The following is a 17,511-nucleotide window of genomic DNA, read 5'->3' as shown; positions in this document are numbered from 1 at the left end:
GGTATATCATCTGCCTTAACCTTCAATTGATGATATCCAGATCGTAAATCGATCTTAGAAAATGCCTTAACCCCTTTCAATTGATCAAACAAATCCTCGATTCTCGAGAGAGGATACCTAGTCTTGACAATCAAACGGTTCAACTCCCGATAGTCGATACATATCCTCATACTTCCATCTTTATTCTTTACAAACAATACCGGTGCGCCCCATGGTAATACACTTGGTCGAATAAAACCAAGGTCTAACAATTCTTGTAACTGGATTTTCAACTCCTGAAGTTCCTTTGGGGCCATTCTGTATAAGGCTTTAGATACTGGCGCCGCTCTGGGAACCATATCTATTGTGAATTCCACTTGTCTATCTGGTGGAATACCCAGTAGATCTTTTGGAAACATATCTATAAATTCTTGTACTACTGGTACATCCTCAATCTTTGTCGTTGCCAGTTTTTCTCCAAAGATATTAACTAGAAACCCTTAAGATGTTTCTTTTCTCAACATTTTCTTGGCTTGTAAGGTCGAAACCAGTTGGAGATGGGGTTTGGTCTTTATTCCGGGAGAGAAAATTGTTCTTCTCAAGTTTTTTGAAAAGACACTTCCCTTGTTCTACAACGAATGGTCGCATAATTACATCATAACCAATCCATGCCCAAAATCACATCAAAGTCCTTCATATCTATCATATACAAATTAGCTTCTAAGGTTTTTCCCTCAATATCAAATTTTACTGACTTAGCTAACTTGTCTGTGTTCAATGTCCTGCCTGAGAGGAGGCTAACTTCTAGTGTATTCTTTGACTTTTTACAATTAATACTAGATTTAGCAATGAAAGATGTTGATACAAAAGAGTGAGTAGCTCCTGAATCAAAAAGTATATAAGCAGGTGTATTGGCTACCAGTATAATACCTGTTATTATGTTTGAGTTCCCCTCTGCATCTTTTTGAGTCAATGTACAAACTCGTGCTTTTCCCTTCTTCTTTTGATCATTGTTATATCCTTCCTCTGAGCAAATGTGGGACAATCCCTAGCAATATGTCCTGATTTGCCACACCGAAAATAGGCATTCTTCCCATACAAGTATTCACCACGATGAGGCTTACCACTTAGGGCATGGCACTACTGCAGCTACCATGGCCTTACTGGCGCTAGATCCGATATTAACTTTCTTTTCCTTTGTCTTGACCATTCCACTTTCTCTTTCCAATTTGTCCTTTATCCTGCTGGTTGTACAATTGACGATGTTGCTCTGCATTAGCCTTTTGATACCAGATAGCGTGAGCTCGTTCCAACATCTCATGGTACGACGTGAAGCGATGTGACATAAGGATCATACTTAGGTCTGGGTTTAACCCTTGCTCGAACCTTCGAGTTTTCTTAATTTTCGTGTCAACCAGATGTGGAGCATACCTTGCGAGTTGATCGAAGTTTCGCTCGTAATCCGTTAGGGACATATTACCCTGCTTGAGTTGAAGGAATTTGTTCTCCTTGAAATCCCTTAGAGATTGAGGAAAATATTTGTCCATCACTTCCTCCTTGAATTGTTCCCAAGTTATTGCCAATTGCTGTCCCGGAGTCCTAGTTAGGGACATCGAATCCCACCAGTGACTTACATCACTGGTAAATATAAATTCCTCACATTGAACCCTTTGGGCATCAGTGTAATCTATAAGCCGAAAAATTCGTTCGAGTTTACGAAATCATTCCTCAACTACTAGTGGACCAGATGCTCCATCAAAGGTAGGGGGTTTATACCTTCGAAATAACTCAACTACCGAGGCGTGAGTCGGAAGAGTAATAGGAGCTGGTGGTGTAGGTGGAGCGGGATTTTGATTCTGCCTGGCAAGATCTTGAACCGCTTGCAGGAGATCCCTTATCAAGTTATTCTGGTTCGCTCTAGACATTTTCCTAGAGATAAGATATAATATCTTACATTAACTTCGTTTGTCAATACCAAAATACTTAAAAAAATAAGCTAGTCCTCAAATTGATTATAATTTTCCTTTATTAATAGTACTCATTGCAATCAGGACATACAGTAGGTCAACAAATTTTATTTTTTTTTTCAAAAACATAAAGGAAAAGATATCACAAGGAAATGGAAATCTAAATTTCTAATCCCTATGAATCTTGCGAATCTTCTTCGTTGGAGCCTCATCTTCGGAGGAGTCTTCTGTCTCAGGCCCCGACTCTAGGTCCATCTCAACCTGTGGCTCAGGTTCATGCTCAAGATCATTCTTTAAGTCCAACCCAAAGTCATCATCATGTTCCCATTCGGGATCTTCCTCTGGGTCTGATTCAAACTGAGGTTCGGGCTCGAGCTTAGGCTCAGCCTCATTATTGGGCTTAATTACTATCTCCGGTTGGGGTTCTAAACTTTCACTCCATTTGTCTAGAAAGGTCTGACAATATATACCAAATTCAATCGTATTTGGGTGCTCTGGATGGTTACCCTCTAGCATTTCATCTCTAACAATGACTCTCATGTTTCCCCACTGAGGTGGAAGTGAATGTATAAGGTTATTCATAGCCTCGATATGCATGATCTCCAGTCCTGTATCTACAGCTGCCATACATCTCTCGTAGATGTCATGTACGTATTCAACAAGTGGATGAGATGGGTCAGTCACATAGTTCTCATAGGACTGGATGATGGCCCTACGGTTCAATACTGCTATACAAACTGTGGCCTTTCTAGCGGTTTGATAAGTTCTAGCCATGTCTGTCACATAAGTGTCCAATTATGTGTTATCTTCATTAGTGATATCAACTTATACATTATGCTCTTGAGGTTCTAATATGATGGCCAATCATCATTTCTTCACGTATATTTAAACAAAATATAATGTACATAGCATATTTCATTCAAAATATCATAAGCATTTTCATAGATTCAAGCTTAAATGATTAAAAAAAATCAAAATCATGCTCGAAAAAATAATGTGGAACATGATATTTTATTCCATACCTTGGGTTCGTCGAATGAGGTCAACTGATAGATGCAAGATGTCATGGAGTGCCTTAAATGTTTTATTTTTTTCATCTCATAAACAAAATACACTAAGTCTATAGAATTGACTAAACTCGTGCTCTGATACCACGTTGTAACGCCCCGACCCGCATGGACGAAAATATTACTCAAACCATTGTACCTTATCCATAAAGTTAGTTCAATATATTTTTAGTAGAAGGTATAAAGACTAAATTTTAGAACTTAATTAAAGAATTTTCTTTTTTTATTTAAACAATAATCAAATTCTAAAAGAAAATAATTTCAAAAATACTTTTAGAATGGGTTCCATGCATGTATCGACTATTAACGTGAAATTTTGACAAAACTTAAAAAAATAATGTTGTTGTTCCAGTTTTTTTTTGTCTCAAACAGTAATTGTCAAAATAAATTTGTTTTCATAACTATCGACCTTGAAACTTCTTAAAATTTTAATGTAAGGTAGTAAACTCCTTATAATATGACATAGTCAAAAATTAGCTTTCGTCGACATCATATGGGGTATTAAAATATTTTTCAAAACTCAGCAGCGACCTGGTTGAAAGGTAACCGGTGCAGTTCACTTAAAATGACATATAAAATTCCACCGACATCAAAACCACATGATTTTAAATTTATTCAGTAGTTAATCCATGATACTATCAAATCCAATTGGTTTCATCCAAAAATTCCAAGTAACGAGTGAGTTATGAATTTTTGAAAACAATGGTAGAAGCTGAAAAACAGAGATAGCACCCAGCACAGTTTACTTTATGTGACATATAACCTTTTATTGATATTGGATTGACATGATTCCAATTTTATTTAGTATCTAACTTATTAGGCTATTCAATCCAATTAGTTTCGTATAAAAATACCAAGTAATGAAAGAGTTATGATTTTTTCAAAGATGAGGCAGAAATTGAAATTTTTGAAGAGACATCAAAACTTTAAGTTGCTAACTTTTTTTTTTTTTTTTTTTTTTTTTTTTTTTTGTATATGGTGATTTGTAAATGTATGCCTATGACGTATATCTACTTTCAAACATAGTTTATTCATAACGAGTGTTCGTAAAATAGATCCACACAATATTCATAGGAATCGAATTTAAAAAAGTATAAACATTTCAAAATCAACTAAAGATGTAAATCACCGGTTTCTCCATGACATGTTGCATCATCCTTTACCGTCATCTACGTCCCAAGGAAAATCCATTTAACCTGTAGGAAAGGAATTAACCCATGAATTTGAAACTCAATAGATATTATCGGTGCGATTCGTTATCAAATTAGAAATTCCGAATTATAGATTCATACCGTTGCACGTAGATAGATTTTCGGCAAAATCCAATTACTATAGCATTATCATAACACGTATAGCCGGAGAATGATCGTTCAAACTGTTGTAGTGTCGAAGCACCGTACCCGAAGGTATCATTTCATTTAAACATTTATCGAAAAATCAAATTTGAAAACGAATGAACACTTGCACCTCTACCTACTTTGAATTTTCTTGGATAAAAGAACAAGATGTATAGAAAGCCTTCCTTCTTCTCACCCTTGTTATACCTTAATTTTAACTTGATATGAAATATATTTTTTGAAAGAAAATGAGATGAAATTCGGATTTGAAGAGGAGTGTAGTGAAAAAGTGACCTTCCACTTCTATAACATTTCTTTTTAATGAAAAATTAAGTGGGGGAATTGTATTATCATTAAATTTAGTCTTTAACTAAGAATTTGAATAGTCTCTAAACCATAAAAATAATTCATATGAAAGTTTTATAAAAAATATCTACATGGTGATTCGAACTTAGGTTACCTATATGAAATACCATGTAGATAACCATTGTGGTAACCCAGTTATTTATTAAATCTTTGTAATCAATTTTACTTAAATTTAATCTCTTAAATTGTTGGGCTTTTAATTAACTTATGACTTGGGCTTTCGTAATCTTACATGAGTTGAGCTTCCATAGGTTGTTTCACAAATGGGTTAGGCTCGTGGTGCTAAATCATCACAAAATATTAGCATAATTCCATTTTATTTTTCTCGACTACTACATCATATATTCAAGAGATTTGTTCACCTCCTATTGGATCAGGTCACATTCACATATAACATGGCATATGTCAAAGTGCGTAGGTCACAGATCATGGATTTAGGAGATTTGACAATAAACCCAAGAGATTTGTTCACTGGTTATCAGATCGAGTCACAGGTCACATGTAAAGTGCATAGGTCACATGCTATGGACTTAAAAGATTTGGTCACAGGCCATTAGCTCAGTTCACATTTCACCTATCCAAAAGATTTGGTTATAAGCTATTGGATCATGTCACATGTTATATGTCAAAGTGTATAATTCACATATGACAAATTCAAGAGATCTGATCACATGTTATTGATTTCTCTGACCTCAGTTGATGGGACTGGGTTCAAATTCAATTAACCAAATTTCAACCATGAGAATTTAAGCTATTTCACTCCAGTAAATACTCTGTAAATTACACAAGGAGCTGTTTTTCAAATTTTATGTTTTAAAAAGCATTTTAAATTATACCAACACTAGTCAGTTTCAATCACCGACGAAATCAGTTGTCGCTAAGCATCGATTAGTTTACTGTCGAAAGAAGTCACCGATGGGATGAAAGTTGGGAGATGTCAATAGCAAATAGATGCCGACAAGTAAAATGGGAATGGTTGGAGTGGGTAGATTAATTTAATTTGATGATATTATTATTTAAAACTAAAACAAAATAAAAATCTGAATTTTGTATTTTGAAACTTAATCTCTGAAAATTGATTTGGTGCATACTTAACAATTGAGATATGATTTCTTCCCATTTATCAAACTAGTTAATTTTTTAAGGATATTGGGCCTAATTAGCCCAATTAAAAAACAATGTGCCTTTAAGAAATGGGCCAAGTTAAGTTCCCCACCAAACTGGTAATTTCCCTCCACCCCTCCAATTTTACCAAGTCAACTCGCTAATATGTTGGAAGCCCTAGTTTTACTGCATCCCTCCAACAACTACCCACCTGTTGCATCGAATTTCTGCAAGTTGAAGATTTCAGTACATGATATAAATTTGAGTCATAACATTAATTTTCTGTTGCCGTTGAGCCCTTTTGTAGCGAAAGGAAATGGTTTTATAGGATCGATAGTTAGCGTGCAAGTGAATATGGGCCTGGAGTGGAAATGAAACGTTCTTTGTCCGTGAGCGTCAATTTGATTGGAGGTGAGTCGTTTAAGAAAAAAAATTGTAAAAATATTATTTGGTTGTTTCAAGAAATTTGATGAAGAAAACACAATTTTGATGGTAATTAGTTTTCTATAGCATCTGGGGATTGTAAAATGGGGGATTGTATCTGGAAATAAATATTTGAACTTGAGTTACTAAAGTAAGGAAACGGTAACCAATGGAGGAGAGTGGGGAACACTGGTGTTGGATAATTCAGGTTTCATTGAGAAGGAAATGTGATCAAGGAATAATGATGAGAAACTGATGATGAGTTGATAGAAGAAGCATCCCGCGGCTTATTTGAGGAAGAATGGATTGCCGGAGGATTTCGAGAAAGAAACTGAGACTCGTGTAGTAAATGTATCATCTCTGGGATTTCCACTCAGATGAGTTGGTCGAGTTGAAAATAAAGCCCGGTTCACGAGCTAATTGGGTGGACAAGGGCTCAATGATTATTTTGTTGTTTGAAACCACATACTTGCAAAGTGTCGAGACAGTGTGCATGATGGATTTCCAAAGGGTAGAGAAAGAAAACCGTGGGTAACGAATGTGGACAATTGATGACGAGGGATAATAAATGTTATGGAAGTATCAGCAATGATTGTTGGTGCAGGAAATGCCAAGTTGAACGCAGTGAGATGGCTGACGTTTTCACTTTTCTGGTCCCTAAGTATGATATTTGAAGGTAACTGATATGTGGGAGGAGTTTATACTCGGAAAGATGTGTCGATAAGGTAACTACACAGCTACTGATCTTGGTGGCAGTGTTATAACTGGTATTAATGCTCATCCTTCAGGAGGCTGACAAACAGAAATTATGGTGAAGCTTTGCATTTTTTCGAGACAACTTATAATTCCTCTTGGCATGGTGAACAATTAATGGCTTCTGTACAAGCTGTATTGAACACATGTTAACGGACTTGATTCTATGGTTGAGTTCTCTAAAGTCATCATTTCTAAGAAATAATGGGTCAATTTGCTAGTGATACTACTTTACGTTCTGTTTTAGAGATAGTTCCGCAATTATATGTTGCGGCTAGTTGTAGTGAGGAAAGAACTTTTTTGATTTGTATTTTGCTAACTCGGAGCACACCAAGTACTTTTGTGTCTAAGGAACTAAGTCCCTCTTCTGTCTGTAATCAATTTATTATCAGTGTATGAGTAGTAGTGAGGGCCAACCCCTCACCTAGGCATGGATGATTTTATCAAGAAACTTGGGATATGCCAAATCTAGAAGCGTTTCAACCCTGTCTGCTGTTGATGGGGTCATGGGGATCAGTAAGATCCTTATAGATTGGGAATGAAATTGTTGTTCTCTCACAGGTGGGACCTGGAGATTAATTAGAGTAATTCTTAAAGCACTTGATTTGTCTGTACGACTACCATTTAGACCATAAGCTATTGAAGTGAAGGAATCCAGGTTGTTTCAGGAAACCAAGATTTTCAAGCAGATATTATCCTGTGCTGCACTCCCATTTTATTCCTTAAACTATGAGAAATTAGATTTGAAAGATTTATCTAAAAGAATGCAGCATTAGAAAGACTGCTGTTTTGGTTGCTAAGTGAAAGTCCCCGTGAAGTTCCCTCATAATTTTCAAGGGGAAAGGCTTGTATACATTTGGACTTTTCGACTGCACCTTGTTTCGAGCATTCTAGAAGGTACCATACATCTGTAAAAGTAGGCTTTTTTATTAAGTTGATTACTACTTATTTCATATTTTTCTTTCCTTTCCTTTTTGCACCTTGTTATTTATGTTCTTCCTCATGTGAACTTCTAGTGAGCCTTCTTAGTTGCTTTCAACATGGCAATTTTTGCAGGTGTACATAGTTGGATGGGCATCAAGTGTCTAATTCTTTACAAGCCATGTGTACTAGATGGGGAAACGATCCTCTTTCTTGTGGTTCATATTCACATATCAGAGTGCTATTATTTGGTAACAGGTAAGATATACTTTCGAACTAGTGTTTTGGTCTCATCCATATACTTTAATCTAGACAAAATGATCACGTTTAAAAATTACTGGCATATTTGACTTTTTTTTTTTTTTACTCAGCCAAATTTTTTGAGACAATACTTCATGTTGATTTGTTTGAGTCGTCAATTCCAATGCTTTATAATATTACATGGGATGGTTTGATGTTTTGATCATAAAACTGTACTCGCTGTGGAATTAATAACACTAAACTGATTTACGAAGTCCACAGAAGAAAATATTGCTATTGTTTTCGAAATGTGATACTATGTCCCTATTTGGTCTCGATAAAAATTAGATTTTTTGTAGATTTGATAAAAATTGAAGAAATGTGTGGTTGAAAAGTTGTGGATTCCATTAAATGTGTCATTAATACTAATTGTTGACTTTGACTTAGATTTTAATATACATTTTTAGTTGAATCAAACATGGGTTATATAATGAAGCTTATCATATGTAAATAAAGTTTATATACAATTGATCTAAGAGGGATCCATTTACTCCAAAGATAAAACAATGCCATCCATTTCGATAAGAAAGTATCCCTGCTTTTGAATTATCAGCTTCCAATATGGAAGAAAACTGAATTTTTCCACTTCAAGAATTAAAAAAAATAAAAAAAATAAAAAAAATAAATCACAATTACCTGTTTAAAAAAAAAAAAGAAAAAAGAAAAATCACAGTTACTACATGTAAACTATCCTAGATATGCCAAATAATTTACTTTTTTTTCACTGTTTTACCGAAGATTAAGTGCATGAGCAGAATTCAAATTCATTATCAATTTTGAAGAGACATCTTTAACAATTGACAGAAGAAAGGGATCATAATTGAAGATAGCTTTAAAGTTGAAACGAGATTCAGAAGAAATATTTGAATATCTTGAATTGAAGTTACTCTTAAAGGTAAGAGTTATTTCTAGTAACTTATTATCTTTAATTTTTAACTTTTCAATTCTCATAATTTAAACATTTAAAAGCAAGAAAAAATTGAGGCATGTTATTGAGATTAAATAGAAAAAGAAAATTAGTTCACAGGTGAAAATTTAGGTCAAATCCAAATAATATGAAAAGAAAAATAGAAAAAGATCTCATTTTCCCCAATGGTCATCAGTTCGAATCCCCTCAAGGCCACTGAGGTGAGTATCCGACTATAAAGTTCAGAGCCCCATGGGATTAGTCGAGATGCGCGTAAACTTGCCTGGACACCCATGGTTAAAAAAAAAAAATAAAAAAAAAAAAATAAAAAAATGGAGATCTCATTTATTAGATTGAAATAAAATGACATAATGCATTGCTCAATTATTTGTGGTCTCGTAAGACACTAAAAGCCGCAGTAATTAGAAACCAAAGTCACATGTTTTGAATGTATTCAACACATTGTTGACAAGTGCAATCTTCAAACCGACACATGTTACAACCTAAACAAACGCATTTAACGCAGCCCTTGCATTTAGCAGTTCTTGGACAACCTCTACGCACCAATCGACATTCTCGTTCCTCTTCATCATTGCAGGTCAATCTGAAAGACAAAAGAAATAATGAGATAGATTATTGTTTCTTGTTTATTTTTTGTAGATTCTTCTATGTTATACGTAGCTTAATGATATTTAGAGTGAATCTTTGATTATATCTATATTTGAAAATGGGATATTTTTAATTTTACTGAAATGCGTACGTGTTATATAATGTATGGTTAATGTTGTATTGCATTACTATGTGCAAATCTGTTCTTGTGTTAGATTGTTATGCTGGTATTATTCTACACGAAACTATTCAAACAAATATGTTTGTATTCTTGGAAATTAGATTTATACGTACTGGAGGTTTGGCATGTCTGAGCATTTCCAGTTTTCATTGGTGAGAGCTTCATGGTAAATCATGCAATCCTCCTTGTTTCGAAGATAAAATCGACGCTCTTTGTGACAGCTTGAACAACGTAAAAACTCATCACGATGACTTATTTGACGTCGAGGTCTTTGATAAGTCTCGGTGTGATATTTCAGCAAAGGGGTTTTCTTCAAGGAAACTCTTTTCCCGTCACTATTAGTGACCCAAATCTGATTCTTCCACTTGTTATGAGAGTTGGTTTTCCCAGCATGTTTTGCAAATTCAATTGGGTGCAAGTTCACTGCAAAAATATTTTCATATTCAAAAACTTAATCTGTAATTTAATGAGAAAACACATCCAAGTCAAAAGAAACTAGTCCGCTACTGCAAAAAAATATTTAAAATTTCAAACACAATTCCTGATTTTCTTGATGTTTAGTATAAATCACTACGTCTTTCTAATTCTAAGTTTCGGTTAAAGAAGTTATTATACGATAAAAACTTTATCATTTACATTTTTTGTGAAATAACTTAAGAATCGACGGTGATTATATAAAAAGGAGTTTAGTTGTGTACAAATGAAATTAAAGGGGTTGAAAAAAAATTTGTAGATGTAAAATATGATCTCCAACTTTCTGGTATTAAAACAATTTGAATAATTAATGTAAGCCTATGAAAACAAAATAAGCATATTGATTTGAAGCTAGAGAGAGTACCTTTGGAACAATTTTGGGCGCAATTGCAGTCGATCTCGAGTTTTCCGTTGACATAAACTCTAAGATTCCCTGGCGTGTCACCATACCTTGGAATGGTGCAACCACATTGAATCTCAATGTACTCCGTTCTCTTAAACACTCCGTGAAGACCAGCTACCTCCTTGTCAGTGAACATGCCTACAAATTTTGCCAACATTCAAATCACTTCAATGTGATGTAAAAATAGTTTTTTTGTCTCCATAAAATATTTACTAAGAAAAATGGTTAAATTAGAAAATATTAAATTTCAATTAACACCATAAAATTTTGCATATAAGGTTTTTTAAGATGTTGAAACAAAAAATATATTGGAATGATCATATGCAATCACAAAAGAAAAAAAAAAAAGAAAAAAAGAGAGAAAAAAGAAAGGAAAAAAAAGAGATGTAAAGAAAGCTTACTTGAATTCTTTACAATGACTATGCTTTGTATTTGTGAAATAATTTGATGAGAGCCTTCAATTTTCAGACCTTATTTATAGAGAGAGTGTTGAGAAGTCAACGTTCATCTTATTGAGTGTGTGTCATCACTTATCCACAACATTAATTCAAACGACATACATTAATTTATTTTTCCCTTTTGAGATTACAACGGCTTAAAACAATAAATGAAGAAATATGACTCAATTATAGGTCAAACAATGCACATTAATTTATATACATTTCCAACGTTGCAACAGCATAAAACAATTAATGAATAACACGGCTCAACATAAAATGAAATAATGTACATTACTTCCTTTATTTTTCAACATTCCAATGGTATAAAACAATCAATGAAATAATAAGATCTATCTCTAATTCAAATAAGATCTATCTCTAATTCATTATTATTATTATTATTATTATTATTTTTTGATAATTATGGGTGTCCGGGCCAGTTTACACGCATTTAGACTAATTCCATGGGATCCTAAAGTTTACAGTCGGGTATTCACCTTAATGATCCCGAGGGGATTCCAATTGGTGACCATTGGGGAGCAAACCCAATGCCTGACCACTGAGCTACCCCTTAGGGTTTTTTAATTTTCAATATTCCAACAGCATAAAACTATAAATGAAATAATATGATTCAACACCAATTCAAACAATGTTCATTAGTGTATATTTCCTTTTTGAAATTTCAATGGCGTAAAATAATTAATGAAATAATATGACTTGGATTCTCATAATCATTAAAGACAATTCTAAAATAAGTGATAAATACATATTTTGTAAGCATGTTGACAATAATCATGATGCTAGATTCTTATTATCTAGGAGTAATTTCTTATTTAATTTATCATCGTTTAGACATTAATCCTGATGCTAGATTCGTATTATCTAGGAGTAATTTCTTATTTAATTTATGATTGTTTAGAGAAATTCAACATAACATATTCTAAGTAGTCTTGTTTTCTTTTAAGAATTATGTAGAATTTGCTCACCCTACACGTAGCTTCCAACAAAGATTGTTTGTGTGTCTAGTTTTGTGTTAGTAAGCACAGAGCTTGACAGAATTAGCTGAAGTAGTGGGCCAAAGGTTATTGCTGGTCAAAGTTGAAGCGTTTGAGTGGACTTATGTAACTTGTCTCTTTTTTTGACAATGGACTAGTAATTAGGCCTTTACGAGATTTGGAAGATGGGAAGTAGCCAAAACACTACTGCTAACATGAATGAGGATGTGGTTAAGACCTGCTAGAAACACGTAGACCCAATCTTCAACAATAGGCTTCCTTTGTTTCTCACAGCATGTGTCATGTCGTTAGGCCTCTGACAATTTAGTTCCATTAATATGGAGTTCAGTTGTAGTATTCAGCAAGAGGCCAACCACCCTAACTCGATCGGAATGATTCCTTTATACTTCCATTAAAAGAGTCACAAAAATCTAGATATCTCCTTTATATCTTCTCCAAAACTTCCTAAGTCATTCCACAGTATACAAAATGCAACATCAAATGGAATTCATGAGCGAAGAGATGACTAAAGCATTTTCAACCTCCCATTCTTTATACTATGGATCATCATTAGCAGATGCAGCATTTCATCACATGATATAACTCTTTTTCTTCCGACCCACAATATGGATCTCCAAAATCGTGGACAAAATCCAATAATTAGCACCATCTAATTTACTGAAATTGGAGAGGAAGTGTCATGAACAGTCACAAGAGAGACAACCTTGATGTTAGAAGACTTCGTACTAGTTATGTCAATCATCTTGGCTAGGCATGGGCACAGTTCGGTTTGGGTCGGTTTCGACTCCAACCTGAAACCAAAACCAAATTAGTCAATTTAGGTGAATTTCAACACAAATCAACCCACTCTAGTTCTTAAATCGAATCGAACCAAATCGGTTAGGTTCGGTTAGTCGGTTTGGACTTTTAGTCCAAATTGATTTTTTTTTAAAAAAATTGTCCTAGTTTTGGGCCCACTTAGTTCCATTAATATGGAATTCAGTTGTAGGATTCAGTAAGAGGCCAACCACCTTAACTCGATCGGAATGATTCCTTTATACTTCCATTAAAGAGTCATAAACATCGAGATATCTCCTTTTTATCTTATCCAAAAGTTCCTAAGCCATTCCACATTATACAAAATGCAACATCAAATGGAATTTATGAGCGAAGAGATGACTAAAGCATCTTCAACCTCCCATTCTTCATACTGCGGTTCATCATTAGCAGATGCATCTTTTCATCACATGATGTAACCCTTTTTCTTCCAACCCACAATATGCATCTCGTACTAGTTGTATCAGTCATCTTGGCTAGGTATGAGCACGGTTTGGTTTGAGTCGGTTTCGACTACAACCTGAAACCAAAACCAAATTAGTCAATTTAGGTGAATTTCAACACAAACTAACTCGCTCTAGTTCTTAAATCGAACCGAACCAAATTAGTTGGATTCGGTTGGTCGGTTTGGACTTTTAGTCCAAATTGATTTTTTCTTTAAAAAATTGTCCTAGTTTTGGGCTGACTTAGTTTACAAAGACTAAAATAACTAAATAACTTCATATTACAAGAATTATTGAATAACAAATAAAATCGGGTTAATAGAGACGGATGAACAGAAAATGTAAGAATTTTGTTGCTCTTTTATATATTATGTAGCCTGACAACTTGAAATAGGGAAAAAATGCTAAGTATAACATAATAAGCTTCTGATAAGAAATTTTCAGTACTATTACTTATCGGCAACATCGTAAATGGAAGGGAATCGAGATAGAGTTATGAGATTAGGGTTTATCTTTTGATTTTTTTATTTTTTTTAAAATGGTATGTAAGTGTATTGGGTTGGTTGGTTAACCAGTGGTTTGAGATTTCAAACAATGACTGAACCGACCCACCATGGTTTTGTTTAAAAGAAAATCAAATCAAACCAATAACTTGTGTCAAACTGATCCGAACCAGTTCGAGTTGGTTCGGTTTGATTGGTTTTGTCGGATTTTTGATTTTTTTTTCCCAGCCCTAATCTTGGCAACTAAGGTTTACTTTTTAGTAATTACAAAAATAGGATACTCACAACCACCAAGCTAGGATTTTTGCATCCACAGAGAGGAAATGTGACCAAGCAGTAAGAGGAGATCTGACCAAGAAAGGGTCACAAACAAGTTGAAGAGGTTCAAGGCCAACCACACGAGTCGCCCATGCAAAGGGCTCGCCTAAGGGGTTTGACTGCTCGAAATAGTTGAAGAGGTTCAGGTTAATTACATGAAGGTTAGCCTCGATGCAATTTGAGTAAGCCTCACGGTAAAAAATAATCTTCTCATTTTTTAAGAATGTTGTTAAAATAATCTTCAGCTTTTAAAAGTTTTAATTGCATACACATTAGTTTCCTCCCATGCACTTAAAGAAGCATATGGAGGCATTAATGAAAAGTAAAAGCTGAAGACATAAGAAGAAAGAAAGAGAAGAAAAAAGAAGCAAAGGTCAGAAAATTTGATATCGGAGCTGCTGGTGGTGCTATAGGTACCACCAGCCAATGGAGTTGTTGAAGGAGCAGCTGTTATTTGCTTTTACTATATCATGGGATTTGGTGGTTGATGAGGCTTGGGCATTGAGTTGTCTGCCACCCGAAAAATGCAATTAAAGTAGCACCTCAAGGCAGAATCTTGCATGTCAAATCTAGGTGCGCCTTGAGTCACAATTCAGTACTGCCTTTTTAAACCATACCTTAACCTAGTGATAGAATTCCCTTCCTATCTAGAACTGACATTCTCGGTAGCCCATATTCCTAGTTCTTAGATCCAGTTTTCGGCTGGAAGTGGTGTCTGCTTTGAAATCTTTGTTAAGCATATTTGGTAGAACTTGTCACTGTGAACTATGTTGCTTTTTAATTTATGTTTCTTCTAAATCACCAGCTTCTCTCAAGTACTCGTGCAGTCATTGTTTACTGCGTTGCTTTCTTGAATTGATCATGCTAGTAAACTGACTGTGCATGTGTGTGTTCATACAGTTTCAGAACCCAAATTGGTAGAAGCAGCACTTGCTCATCTCTCTGCTCCAGGTCAGGGAATTTTTCGTAGCTAGACTCCTTGAGAAATGACACGAAGATTTTCGAGGGTTCGGTCCTTTGTTTGCAAATGGTTGGGGAATCCATAAAGGTGGCCATTTATTATTATTATCATCATCGTCGTCGTCGTCATCTTATTCAATAACTATTTTTAGCGTCATTATATATATATTTTTATTGTTACTGGGGAAGCTAGCTTATTGCTGAAATCATGGTAGCTAGAGGGATATAAGGTGCAACTACTTTTCTATGTCCATTAAACTTTGCATCTACGCGTGGTTAATCTGTTGAACATAATTGTACTTTTTCATGATTGCTGATTCTTAAAGTTGCCATCATAGTTTTCTAATTCCTGTACTATCACGCCTTGAATCTTCAACCATTAGAATTCAGTGCACAAACTGTATTTCCCAAACTCCTTTCCTTTGTTACCCTAACTTATCCCATAGTAGTTAGTACCTTGAAAGATGTGTATCTTCTACATCTTTAACTCTTGCTCTTCATCATTTGGCATGTTAATGTCACGTCACTTTGATATTTAGGGGAGACACGCAGATACCACAGATCAAACAGCCTAAATCTTACAACTATATTAAACTGGTAATGAACAGAACCACACAACGGGAAAGATGTGGGGACTCATGGATCCAGTTGGATTTTCTGTGTCACAAGTTACTTAAAGCCAATGCTAAGAATAAAATCATATGTTCTGTATGAAATCGAAACATGTTTGACATGTGCAATCTTCAAACTAACACATGTTACAACCTGAGAAAACACATAATGCTGCCCACGCATTTTGCAGATCTTGGTTGGTCTACTCACCATTTGGTATTCTAGTTCCTCATCAATGTTGCAGGTCAATCTGAAATGGGAAAAAAACATGAGAAGGAAAAGTTATAGTTTCATGTGTATTTTTCATGATTACTTCTGTTATAAATTGAGCTTCTTGATATGGAGAGGGAATCTGACCGCTTTCAACCATCTCCTCGGTGAAGTGTATGTCAATTTCAATATTCTCAGTTTTGTCATGCTGAACAGAATTGTGAGCAATGTTGATGGTAGCTTAATTATGAGACTTGAGCTCTGTTGTTTCCATCTCAGCAACTTATAATTCTTTGAGAGCAATGTCTTTAACAACATCCACTCACATATTCCTCGTGCATTGTGTTAAACTCCACTCCTAGAGTGAATTTCATAATCACAGGTTGCATATATTTCCTCCCATTTATTCCTTTTTGTTGAGGTGTATCTACTCTAGAGGTATGGTGTACAATCCCATGATTAGTTTGATACAATCATACAAACCTATAATTGAGAAATAATACTCTTCCGTTATCTGTCTGAAAAACTTGAAGCTTTGCTTATAGACATTTTGAAAAGCTTTTGCTGCTACAAATTTTGGGCAAGCTTTCTGATTGCTGAAGTCACGGCAGCTAGGTGATAAAAGAGCAATTAATCTGTTGTTTTCGGTGTTCCATGTCTCAATTTTGTCCATGTTTATTCATAAAACTTAGCATCTCCACATGTTTATTCTGTTAGTATATAATTGCAGTTATGAAAGATTGCTGGTTCAATGAAAGTGTGTTTTCTTGAAGTTGCCCATAATATCATGTTTTTAGTAGTTCTTGTGATGTCGTACACTGAATCCTCAACTACTACAATACAGTGCATGAATTATATTTTTCGAATGTCTTCCCTTTCTCTTAGGATTCTACCTAACCCTGTAGTATCAATAAAGTACCTTGAAAAGGTCCGTTCTTGTACGTTTTGATGCTCGATCTTTATCATGTGGCATCGTAAAGAGTGGAACACTTTGGCGAGACACACAACTAACATAGCTTAAAACAATATCAATCTTATTACTAAATTAGTGGGTTACTACACGATTAACAAAATGCATACACTGAGAAAGTTGTGGAACTTAAGAAATTGTTTGAGTTGGATTTGGTCTGGTCAAGATGTTTATTGGGAAAAAATAATGAATGACACAAAAATTAGAAATACTGAGACAAACAAACACTAAGGTACTGGCAAATTTATCTTTTCTTGAATATTTTATAACAACACACTTGCACTAAGCAAGTTTTAGTACGTCGGAAGTGGCTCGAGTTGGATTTGGTCCAGTCAAGATGTTTATTGGAAAAAATAATGAACGATACAAAAGTTAGGATACTGAGACAGACAAACATCGAGATGCAGTTATATTTATTTTTTCTTGGATATT

At 34.7% G+C, this 17,511-nt stretch overlaps 1 long non-coding RNA gene across 1 annotated transcript; it reads left to right on the top strand.

Annotated features, from left to right (window-relative positions):
* The first annotated feature begins 5,956 nt into the window (after nt 1–5,956).
* LOC111393456 lies at nt 5,957–15,641 on the top strand. Its single transcript, XR_002702424.1, has 3 exons — nt 5,957–7,893; nt 8,053–8,175; nt 15,228–15,641. It is a non-coding gene; the product is annotated as an uncharacterized LOC111393456 (long non-coding RNA).
* The last annotated feature ends 1,870 nt before the right edge of the window (nt 15,642–17,511 follow it).

The sequence above is a fragment of the Olea europaea genome, chromosome 4, assembly GCF_002742605.1.
Source record: "Olea europaea var. sylvestris chromosome 4, O_europaea_v1, whole genome shotgun sequence".
Taxonomy (NCBI): domain Eukaryota; kingdom Viridiplantae; phylum Streptophyta; class Magnoliopsida; order Lamiales; family Oleaceae; genus Olea; species Olea europaea.
Note: the sequence above shows the minus strand (reverse complement) of the source record. Positions and strands in the feature narration are given on the sequence as shown.